General features: G+C 29.8%; 1 protein-coding gene and 1 long non-coding RNA gene across 8 annotated transcripts in view; one reads left to right on the top strand and one right to left on the bottom strand.

The window, feature by feature from the left end:
- Positions 1-637: 637 nt before the first annotated feature.
- On the top strand, positions 638-7,007 carry LOC143243696 (uncharacterized). Its single transcript, XR_013024707.1, has 3 exons — positions 638-670; positions 3,909-4,009; positions 6,822-7,007. It is a non-coding gene; the product is annotated as an uncharacterized LOC143243696 (long non-coding RNA).
- A 250-nt stretch (positions 7,008-7,257) lies between these two features.
- LOC143243694 (anoctamin-9-like) overlaps positions 7,258-13,112 on the bottom strand; it is a 38,855-nt gene continuing 33,000 nt past the window's right edge. For 2 of the 7 annotated variants that reach the window (XM_076487348.1, XM_076487339.1), the window contains 3 exons: positions 11,985-12,234; positions 9,669-9,789; positions 8,654-9,264 (listed from right to left, as the gene is read on the bottom strand). The gene's annotated coding sequence lies outside the window, so the exon portion shown is untranslated. The other 5 variants (XM_076487343.1, XM_076487344.1, XM_076487342.1 and 2 more) reach the window with 5 other exon arrangements.

A 13,112-nucleotide genomic window follows, 5' to 3' on the forward strand; every position in this document is an offset into this window, starting at 1 on the left:
CTCTTAAGGTACATGGAAATAGTATGTGCATAGTTTTATTTTAAAATTGATATTTGTTAAGACAGGCACTTAATTGTTTTTCTTCTGTTGTTTTATTATGGATGTAAAATGCTTATTTCTGTTCCTTATGTTATATTCTAATTATTATTTTCGATTCTCCAACTTTCCAAATCTGAAATTTAAATTTGTGTTGAATAGGATACGAAGTTCTCTCAGTGTTCTATCTAAGATGCTGATATTGTTGTGTTCATTAAAGCACACAAATTATTTATTTACTTTTAAATGTTTCATGTTAACAATCTTAGATTTAATTTTTTTTAATTAGGTGATACATATACTGTCATTTCTTGTATTTTTAAATAATATTTTTAAAGTATTTTCTTTCTGTATATAAACTGACAGTTTTCATTGTTTATGAAACTATTTAATCAGGTATTTTAAGTGTCTTTATAGTTGAGTTTGTGGAGATTGCAGTGTAATAGAGATATAAAATAGTGGTATATATAACCTAACAAAAAAAAAAAAATTAAAGGTTTACAGTATCTATTATTAATAATTCATTACCAGTACATTTGTAGTTCGATACAATTTCTGTTATAGATTGAATGAAACACTTTGTGAAGGACATTCAGGGACTTAGCAAGAGGAAAAGACGAAAGCTCACTTTCAGGTTTGTGTTTTTATTAGTGTTTTTTAGAGACCCTTAAGACAATATTCTTAATATTATAGGATTTGACTGTGGTAGTAATGGGTATTTTGTCTTACCATGTTCTATATATATCCTTTTATTATTTGTTTAGTAAATATGTAATGTATAATAATTACCTAAGTTAGATACAGATAATTGCAAAACTTTTTTGTAAGGAAGATATTTCGTGGTGTGTACATAAATCAAGCTTTCCAGTACACCTTTTTTAAAATTTAGTATAGAAATTTAAACCTCTTGTGACATCTGAATTGCTCACCAGTGTGGCTGAATCTGCTATAATATCCAGGTTTATGGAGAGTAAATTCTGTATCTTATTTCCTCCTTACAAAATTCCACACAACACATGATATCTGGTTCTTAGTTTTATAAAGGTGTCTCTCCATGGATATCTTGCATTCTGTGGACAGATATTGTCAAATAAGGCTTGTTTAAGCTTGTTAGTCACTATAAGGTGTTTAAGTTAATATGAATAATTCTACTACTTTATGGAAGAGGGACAGTTCAGCCAACCTTCTAAACTCTATCTTCATAGCTGCTTACTATTAATAGACAAGTTCTTTTGGCAGTGAATTTTATTTTTGATGTTAATAAATCAAGATTTTGGCCTGTACCCTGTATACTAGAAATTGTATCCTTTCTAGCCTACCACCCAAATTCAATTTAATTACATTGCATAAGAGGGCCATCTTTTTAATCAAGTTTTATACATTTCTTTATTGGTATATTGAACTGTTTTTTTTTAGTTTAGTGTTGATGGTCATTTTTACCCTTTAATAAAAATATATTCAAAAAAGATCTGTTATATCTTTCAACTGATTTATGCTAAAATATTTAGATTAATATTACAAAACACAGATTTTTTTATGCATTTTTATTAAATAGAAACTGGTTTTAAGAAAATCTCCATTAAAAAGAGAAAAAGTGTGAAATTTCTCTAATCCAAGAAGATTTGTAATAATAATAAGCTTTGAATGCATTGTATCTTGAAGGTATCTTTAATATTATTGTAAGAGTTATCATCTTCATGAAGGGTAGTTGTTTTGGATGGTATAATCACTGTTACTTGTGAGACTATGCATATTTATTTTACAGACCAAGAATGTAAGAATTACTAACTCAGTATATTAAGACAGTTGTCCTCAGACTTTGTTTTATTATTATTATTCTCTACATACTCAAAGTAAATATCAGTGAAAGCACTACCTTATGTGAGATCAGTGGTTAACTTAAGTTGAATGATTATTCATATCTGGATTATTTCATTTGGTTCATATATTGGCTAAACTTCTCTGTTAAGAGAAACAGTTGCACATCAAATTACTTCTATAAAATGCTTAACAGTTTAGTTTTGAATGGTAATTTTCATTGTATCTATGATAGTGCTAAACTTAATTACACAGGATGAGAAGGCTGATCGTGGAGATCACATAACTTTACAAACTTTCTTGTTGGGGCAAAAGGACCTGTAATTATTCCAGTATGTTTAGCTATGTTTCTTACTTTGATAAACAGTTGTTGTTCAAAATGTGGTTGTATTAATATTTGATTGTAAATCTTTATAAGTCTAGTATATTATTTGTTTTGAATTTCACACAAAGCTACATGAGAGCTTCCCCATTTAGAGGGAGGGCAGCTAGTCATCACCACCCACTGCCAATGTTTGGGCTACTCTTTTTTACCAACAAATAGTGGGATTGACTTTACATTATAACATCCCCATGGCTGAAAGGGCAAGCATATTTGGGGCAACTGGGATTTGAATCGTTGACTCTCAGATTACGAGTCAACACCTTAACCCACCAGGCCAGGTGGGTATACTATTTTGTTAATAATGCTGGTTTTATCGCAGTGATTGTTTTTGTTTTTCCCTAATCACAGCTTTAACATTGTGAATAAGGGAGATGGTCTGGTACAGAGTGGTCTGGGGTGTGGTGTTGGGACTCTGTTCCTTTCCTAAGTGCTGTGCTGTGCAAATTGTTCTGCTTCTGTTAAGAATATTTACGATATTTCTCTTTGAAATGTTCGTTGTTTTGACTTTACAGTGTTTAATGATCTTGTTGTTATATAAGTATTTTACCTTGCAAATGACTGATAATATAATCTCAAGTGTGAGCCTACCAGTGACAAATTTCACTGTTGAATTGTTTGAAATCTTCTATGTGTAAACTGGTAGACAACTGCCAGGGAAGTAAAATCAACAGAATAAAATAGCTCATGCTCATTTTATACACTTCACTGTGTCTTGCTGATCTAGATATTTTCATAGGCACGGGTAATCTGTCGACTGGCCTTGATGTTTCTCTTAGAGAGCAAAGGTTTCCTCCTTGCACACCTCCCATGTAAGTTAAACTTGTGCAGTCTCTTTCTGATTGTAGAGGCATGCACTTTCACATCAACAGTAGCCAGAACCTGCTGTAAATCCGTGCTGACATTTTAAAGTGTATAGAGACCTCCTATAGCATCTTGGGTCTGCTCACGGGGTGAACTTGCTTAGAAGACCAGACCTGGGCATGTTGGCAGTTGTTTTGAAAGTCCTCCACTTGTTGACTATTTTCCAGACAGTGGAATGGCTGATTTCGAAATCTTTTGGGATCTTTTTAAATCCCTTACCAGACTCATAAGCTGCTACAATTTTCTTTCTCAAGGCCTCAGACAGCTCTTTTGCTCAATCTCACTCCAACAGTCAGGCATGTAAATCATGCAATTTAAATCATCTCATTCTTATATTGTCTATATGTGTAAGTTATGGTCATTGTGATTTGGCTTTGATTATATCCTAATTCAAATTCTAGGTTGAATACATGATATGGATTGGATATGTAAAACAAACAAAGAAAAAATAATGTAGTGTATCACTACTTTGATGTGATCAGTGAATTGGATCTACTGATAACAGCAAATTTGTCCAGGAAGTATGGGGTACTGTATTTAACAAGTTTTTTAGTGTATATAAAATAAGGGAGGATGTGCAGACTGTAACAGTTGATGTTTATGCTAAACTGTGCTTAGTTTTACAGGTTTCACTCTCAGGATTGATAACTGAAATCATTTAGACTGAAACTGTTTTAGTCATAACTTATTTTACTAATTATCTTTCCCAGAAAAGATAACCATGTTTTGTCAATAATTTAAGTAAATCTCTCTATGCCAAAGAGAATGACAACTATTTTTTTATACTTTTGACCTCGCTTTGGTTCAGGGTTCTCAGACCATGACACAAACTGGACAACATTTCTATATCATCTAGAGCTTCAACAACAAGGAAGAACCAACAGTTGGTTCATGGAATTGGAGAAGTTGGTATGTATATGTAATAAAATATTGGAAATGAATATTACTTGTTAGTAATGGAGGATTAATAATCAAGTTAGCTGGCAACAGTTTAACATATTTAGCAAAGTTATGAAATGGATTGAAACTAAAGTGAAAACAAATTTTAATGTCATAAAACAATATATTAATTAAAGCAAAGAGGAAAGAATATAATATTTTAAATTCAAAAAAGGAAATAATGAACGTATCAGAAGCATTAAGCTAAAAAAGATCCTAAAGGGGAAACCATACTTTTACCTCACTATCAAATTTTACCCATTTAAAAATGTAAAAAATTTGGCATTTTGCCACATATTTTTCTTCTTTGTAACAATGTACACTTTTTAAACTTTTAAGTTTATTTTGTTTAATCTTTTTCGTACCATTCCCCAGTGTCACAATGATATATCTGTGAAATTACATGCAGCTTGCTTTAAATTACAAATTATGTTACCCATGAGCTATTACAACCTGTTCTTGTGCCTTTAGAACCATTTTTTTATATTATAATCTTAACTAACCTAACAAATACACCTATATTTACATGTCAATTACTTTTACACTTATGCCTAAATAACAAACACTAAAAAAAAAGAAAGTACTCAACTAATCTCCTGTTTTTTTCTTGAACTTTTCTATTTGTTAGCTCTGTAACCAAACAAATTTCATACTTTTTTGAGGGGTGGTGGATAAAATAGGGTTGATGTGTTGGTTTGTAGATGTTTTTGAATTTCACACAAAGCTACTCGAGGGCTATCTGTGCTAGCCATTCTTAATTTAGGACTGTTGGGCTACTCTTTTTACCAACGAATAGTGGGATTGACCATGGCTGAAAGGGCGAGCATGTTTGGAATGACAGGGTTGCGAACCCACAACCCTCAGATTACGAGTCGCACGCCTTAACACGCGTCGCCATGCTGGGCCATATAAAAGCTAGCATGTTTTGTGTGTAATATTTTACATTACTGGTAGTTTCATTACTACCACAATACAAATCTGTGTATTGATTATTGAAGGATCTATGTAGATGGCCTAGTGGTTATTATATCCAAACTTTGAATATGAGAATTCATGATTTATGACATGTCACAGAAACAAACTTGTTTACATACTTTGAGGCCATGGGTGCACTATGAGAGTGATCATCAAATCCCATTGTTTGGTCAGACAGGGTTATCACGAGTTGAGCAACTAACTTCCTTTTTGTTTATCTTTTGAATATTAGGGAAGGATGTGAAAAAACTGACCCATTATGTGCATGATTCTAAAACAAACAAAATACTGTTGTATATGAATTTCATGTTATACTTTGTCTTTATACCCAGTTTGTATAAATGTCAGATAAAAGGCTAGTTATGTTTTTTATAAACTTCATGTGCCTTCATAACTGGTCTTTTAAAATTACATTAGTGAATGCTTTGTATTGAACGAGGTTGTGTATTGCCTTCAATATATTTTTAACTTTATATTAATGTCACTCTGTTCCAGACTTGCTTTAGTTTTGTTATATTTGTAATATGGTAATTGTAAAGTATAATTTGATATAAAATATTAGGAGATTTTGCAAACTGTAACAAAACAATATTGGACTTGTAAAACATACATTGAGAATAGTCCATACATTCACTGTTAGCATTAGTTAAGGCTGTCACCGAGTGTAATATAATATGATACAGCTGTTTAATAGAAGTGTAATTTTTGTTTTAAAATTCCATCAAGTATATGTTCATCACTGTAATATTTTACTCAAGAACAAGTAGCAAAAAAATTGCAATGGTTTGTTTACAGATGTAAAATCAATAAAAGGCATAATTGACAAGAACTTGATTGAGGGTCTTAACTTAAGAGAGACATATGTGAAGAATAGAAATATATTTTTGTATTTTATAATTTGTTAGAAGTACTTACTCTTTTTTCATGTTTCTGTCAAACCTTTTCTGTTGTTTGTATGTGTTGTTCATATAATCCATAGCATACCCTTTTATGGTATAATAATATATACATATAGTGTACATCAACTTCATTGATTTACTTCTACAGCTATTTATTGCTGTTTAGCCATAACTAACATTTATCTATGCTTATACTTTTACAAAAGCTTCTCCTAACATCCCACAAAAAATCAAAGCACTAAGTGATGGAGATGACACAGAAAGAAGCTGAGCTATAAATACATCAGTACCTTAAAACGATTCTCTGCCTTACTGTCAGTATATTTGGGATTTTTCAAGAAACTGAGCAAATTCTGTCACAAGAAAATTTCCACAGCATGAAGATGAGTTTAGAGTAGGAATGGTAAAATGAAATACTGCAGAAATATCTAATAACAATCTATATCCATATACAAACTTCTAACATTATTTAATAATCAATATATTGTTGTATTTGTCTACTATTGTATTTTCAATCTTATCTGGTGCTCCTTTGCATTAAGGTGCAAGAAATATTACATAGTTATACATTTCTTTAACTTCGGAGAAAATTTTTTCTTTATTTTTCTTACATTTCAGCAAGAAATAAACAAAAAATAATTCAACAACTGAAAAAAAAAATATTACACTGAATTATCCCTTCACCAAAGAAGCAGTATTTATTTCTCGTGCAAAAAATTTTGTTTTTAAAATTTGGTTGTAACACTGAAGTTTTTCCAAATCACTAAAATCAAATTAAATTTGGGTGGAAATTAGGTTGGCTGAACTGTCCCTCTTCCATAAAATAGTAGAATTATTCATATTAACTTAAACACCTTATAGTGACTAACAAGCTTAAACAAGCCTTATTTGACAATATCTGTCCACAGAATGCAAGATATCCATGGAGAAGACACCTTTATAAAACTAAGAACCAGATATCATGTGTTGTGTGGAATTTTGTAAGGAGGAAAGAAGATACAGAATTTACTCTCCATAAACCTGGATATTATAGCAGATTCAGCCACACTGGTGAGCAATTCAGATGTCACAAGAGGTTTAAATTTCTATACTAAATTTTAAAAAATGGTGTACTGGAAAGCTTGATTTATGTACACACCCACGAAATATCTTCCTTACAAAAAAGTTTTGCAATTATCTGTATCTAACTTAGGTAATTATTATACATTACATATTTACTAAACAAATAATAAAAGGATATATATAGAACATGGTAAGACAAAAGACCCATTACTACCACAGTCAAATCCTATAATATTAAGAATATTGTCTTAAAGGTCTCTAAAAAAACACTAATAAAAACACAAACCTGAAAGTGAGCTTTCGTCTTTTTCCTCTTGCTAAGTCCCTGAATGTCCTTCACAAAGTGTTTCATTCAATCTATAACAGAAATTGTATCGAACTACAAATGTACTGGTAATGAATTATTAATAATAGATACTGTAAACCTTAATTTTTTTATTTTTGTTAGTTATATATACCACTATTTTATATCTCTATTACACTGCAATCTCCCACAAACTCAACTATAAAGACACTTAAAATACCTCATTACATAGTTTCATAAACAATGAAAAACTGTCAGTTTATATACAGAAAGAAAATACTTTAAAAATATTATTTAAAAATACAAGAAATGACAGTATATGTTTCACCTAATTAAAAAAATTAAATCTAAGATTGTTAACATGAAACATTTAAAAGTAAATAAATAATTTGTGTGCTTTAATGAACACAACAATATCAGCGTCTTAGATAGAACACTGAGAGAACTCGGATCCCTATTCAACACAAATTTAAATTTCAGATTTGGAAAGTTGGAGAATCGGAAAATAATAATTAGAATATAACATAAGGAACAGAAATAAGCATTTTACATCCATAATATAACAACAGAAGAAAAACAATTAAGTGCCTGTCTTAACAAATATCAATTTTAAAATAAAACTATGCACATACTATTTCCATGTACCTTAAGAGTTCTCTGGACGTAATACTTTTGTTATTATGTTTGTTATATTATTAACATTGAAAAACAGGTTATTAAATAATTTATTTCAATCCTTTTTAACCTCTTCTCAACATAATAAATGCTCTCTAGTACTATTATGTGACTAAATATAAATTAAGTATTGTTAACTTAAATGCTACAGCTTATTTATTTAAAAGGAAATTAAAGATTTATATCTTCACCCAAAAAATGTTATAATGATAAGTCATTATCTATTGTAAAAGTTTTACAATTATCTGTATCTAACTTAGGTAATGATTATACAACACATACTTACTAAACAAATAATAAAAGGATATATATAGAACATGGTAAGACAAAAGACCCATTACTACCACAGTCAAATCCTATAATATTAAGAATGTTGTTTTAAAGGTCTCTAAAACACTGATCAGAAACTTTTGGGCTACTATTTTACCAATGATTAATGGGAATGACCATCACATTAAAATACCTCATGTCTCAAAGATCAAGCATATTCAGTGACAGATTGCAAGTGGGGTACTATTGGGCTAAATTTTATGTTTGAGAAAAGCAAATCCATAATATGTCATGAATGAAATACAAGTTCAAAAGTAAATAAAGCATTCTACATTAATATAAAGAGTAGCTAACTTAGTAGTGAAAAAATAAAACAAACATGTAATACATAACTTTAAAAACTCCAAATAACTTCACTACTTTCATCACTAAATACAGGAACAATTTTTATTCTAGAACATGTATATGTAATGCAGTTATTTCCATATATACAACAGCAAAAACTGAACAGCAAGTTTGTTTGTACAACCTTTCATAAAAACAATGTCATGTTTCTTGCTATTCAGAAATGTCCATTTTACTTAAGAAGGTTTTAAAATAAATTTTTCATGCATGATAAGTTCAATCTTTACCTTTATCAGAGCAAGTATAGATCAAATTCAACTAGACGTTGTTGAGAATGTTTCTCAAATATGTGACATGGAATAATATAAAACTGAATCAGCTCTTACAAGCAAAATGAGTTTTTTTTTCATACTTTGAAATGTATTGAAGTTCAAAAGATACTAACAGTATATGTTTTTAGGCTATTGAAAGTCATTTTTAGACTACTTAGTGGTACCTCAAATATAAGTTACATACAATTATATTTCATACTTATGCTTTAAAACATTCATAGTGAACTACAAAAATACATCACGCCATTCAGTTTTTGATGAGGCACAAGTTCCATCTGAGAATCTGTCTCTTTCACTCTTCTCTGCATTTTCATTATCATCTGATTGTTTATTTATACCTCCAGCCACATCATTATATTCCACCTTGAATAAATTTCAAAGAAAATTAATGGAAAATAAAAATTATACATTTCATTTTACATTGCACATAATAATATTCAAAACCAATAAATTACAAGCAAACACTGAAGTTGAAACAACAAAAGCTAGCTTTAATAAATTTAAATTAACTGTCAAATCAAGAAAAATTCCCTAATTTATGAAATGCCTCTGCTTATTTTGGAGCAAAGCTATACTGAATATTCACAACCTTAGATTCATGACTACCAAAAAATAGCTTGTCATTGTCTCAAACTTTTTTACTCATACTTCTAAACTTTTGTTTTATGGAACAATTTGTAAAAAGAAAATGATAATTATAATTACAGGCAATGAAACTCACAGTTTCTAGCAAAAAAAATATTTTTCAAACAAAGAGTAATAAATACCTTGAATCTACAAATTACAGAAATGTAGCCTCATGAGGTTAACCTAATCTCACTCAAATTATATATTTTCTTATTATCTCAGCTCAATAAAACTGTAATGTCACCTGGTGCACCTGCTGTTCTGAAAAAAAAAAAAAAAGTCTGGAAGTGAGGGAATGGGATGGAAGAAAGTCTGATAAACTTTTGTGAATTTCTGTTTAATGCTTGAATAAAGTTGTTGGAAAGGTTCACAAGGATGATGGCATTGTAGAAGGTCCAAAGGAAAATTTATCCTCCCACTAGGAAACAACAGGATAGAAAAATAAAAATATGAGATCATACTCAGATACAGAATGCTCCAATGATCATCAAAAACGAGCACAATTTTTTCTTTGCTTCTCAAATAATGCAAATTAACCTTCAACATGCTATATTTTAATAAACAATATTCTAGTACTACACAAGGAATTTGAGGATATGTAACAAGAATTAATTTATTTTCACAGGTAAACAAAACTGCATAATACAGAGTAGTCACTTAACTTTTCCCTACTTTTCTACATATTAATTTATTGCATCTTACAAATACTAACAAAGTGAAATCTGATGCACATATACAGCAATTTCATTTCACAAAATAACAAAAATAAAAGACCGACCATGGGGATTTAAATTATTAATTTACAAGAATAAGACAACTAAATATAATTTCTTTGGTCATATTATACATTTAATTCATGTCTCCTGAATAATGAATAATACTTTAGATTTTCTGGGGCAAATTATTTCACACACTAGCAAGTTTGATATTTTCTTTTGGCTTCCTTATTCATCAGTTTAATTTTGGTTGAGAGTTGTTTCTATTTCAACTTTCTTCAACCAGGAGCTATTATACCATGCAATTTTATGTAGTTCTAAAGTTCACATTACAATTAAGAAATTGATGTTGTGCAATTGCACTTTTACATGCAAATCCCAGATACCTGCTAAAGCAATAAATTTTAATAACAATTGTACATCACATTTTATGTATAATAATGGATGTTACAATAAAATGTAGACTTCAGCATCTTCAGATAAAATTTTAAGAGAAGTTTCCTTCACATCTAATACAAAAGTGTACAATTTTACTAAAATTTTCATTAAATCCAAAAATGAACTTTTGTATCCCAAAGTTCAAATAACAAAAATACATAAGATAATGCTTAGAACCCTCTAAAAGACTTTACAATATTGTATACATTTTAACCCATTGTTTCTACAGCTCTGAAAAATTCTTTAAAATAGTCCCTACTCTCAACACAATATCAACCTTGGATGCACAGACATAATATATGCACGTGCAAACATAAAAAACCTATCTAACCACATAAATAACTTACAAAACTTCCACGTACAAAATGTACTACATGAAGCATCAATCAAGATTTGTAAGTTTTAATAATTCAATTACATAAGTGCAGTCAATTTGTTGAGATTAATTATCACACTTGGCAGACTCTGTTTAACAAAACAAGAAGAGTATTCACAACACAATACAATTAGAACTAATACATAACAAACTACATAAACTACTTCCAATGTGAAATGAGCATGATGGGATTTGAATGCAAACTTCAAGAAATTACTTATTTTAACAATAATCTTATTTTCCATTCCATTACATTATTTCCTTTTCCTGGTTTATTAGGGGTAACCACCCTAGCACAAATAGTTGTAAATGTTAAATTGTATTTTTGATATATGCATATCTATCAAATGGTTGGGAATTCTCTATAATGAACTAAACAAGTGCTAAACATGTCACCCATTGCACCATGACTTGCAACTGCAGCGAGAAGCCACTGCATTAACATTGCATGCATATATTATCAACATAAAGTGCAATCAACATTGGTATATTCTCAAAGATTACATAAATTCAATTTTTAATGTTAATGCTGACAAAGGAAGCATTAACAATAACTTTTGTGGACACCATCTTTTGACTTGTACATATAAATTAAAAAGTAAAGTATGAAAGATCAAGTTATAATACAAAAAAAAGTTTAAAGCATAGATCTAAGGCCTATATTTAGTAGCCCTCAGAATGAATTTTAAATGCTTTCCTCAACCTTACTTTTAGTCATGTGGTTTGAAAATGATGTTTTCTAAAATAATTACTGTTTTTAATGTTGTAACTTTTTCTTCAGTTTAGTTGTTTAATTTCAATCTTGTTCCATGACTGAATTTACTTTTACATGCACATCTTTAATAATGTATAAATGGCTTATTGTGGGTGATAACTCACAAATTTACATAGTACCCTAATTTTATTACACATATTTAATTACACACCTTTCTCCTTCTGGTATCATACTGGCATCTCCATCTTTCTTGTGTATATCCTGCTCCAAAACAATTTTGTTGGAACTCTTTTCAAATGACTTGCAAGTCTCTTCCAGAGACATTGTAACCTTGAAGTCTTTACATGCCCACAGATCATCTGCAAAAAATGAGTAATATCCACTTCTAGTAGGTTTTCCTGGCAGATTCCATCCACAACTGCTTCAACATCTTGTTTTTCAAGGTGGTGACCTTGATTTACCTAGGTAAATCAGCAAAAACAAAACAAAACATGAATTAAACATCTGCATAATCTTCAACTAAAAATGTTTTTTAAGTTGTATTTGTATTTTAGCATGCATATTACTTTAATTGACAATAAAATAGTATTGTAAACATTAATTTTAAGTTTCACACACATATAAATGATATTTTGCTCGGATTCCATCATATATATATATTTTACTTAATAAAAATTAGCAAACCAAATCTGAAACATCAAAAACTAAAGCACGAAAGTTGAAGGGGAAAAAAACATCAGTGAGAAAGAGATATAGCATCTTCTAAATGTGACATTCTCATCTGAAGTTGAAGTTTCAGCTAACGTTTAAATAGCTCTGACAGAAACACTACAAAATCAGGTGGAAATGTAAAGGGAAAAAATGCTCTTTCTGTTGGTTATAAACAGGAATTAAAGAGTAGTATGTGGAACTAGATAAGAACTTTTAAAAGATGTGGGAGAAACCACTCTATGATTTTACAAGATCAATACTTTTTTATGAATCTGCTAAAGGTGCAAAATTCTTATTTCATATTTAGCTTGTATGTATTTCAAATTTGCGTTTCTAATTAGTTGGCTACTTGTAGTGGTGGGCATAATAAAATATTAACTGAGCAATAAGACAACTAGACACACAAAAATCAATATTTAACTTTTTTTCTTTACATTTCCTTTTAAATTAAGAAATTAATATATATAAAATACTAAACTATAAATTACAAGCTATGTCTTGATGACAACTTCATTAACATCTGTAGTAAAAAATGTTGCTTAATAAAATTTTGAAATAATGCTCCAAAATTTGACTAGTGTACTTTGATCCACTTAGTGAAAAAAGGTTAAACATGTACTTTTGTAGT

Source organism: Tachypleus tridentatus, unplaced genomic scaffold (assembly GCF_004210375.1).
Source record: "Tachypleus tridentatus isolate NWPU-2018 unplaced genomic scaffold, ASM421037v1 tig00010044_pilon, whole genome shotgun sequence".
Lineage (NCBI taxonomy): Eukaryota > Metazoa > Arthropoda > Merostomata > Xiphosura > Limulidae > Tachypleus > Tachypleus tridentatus.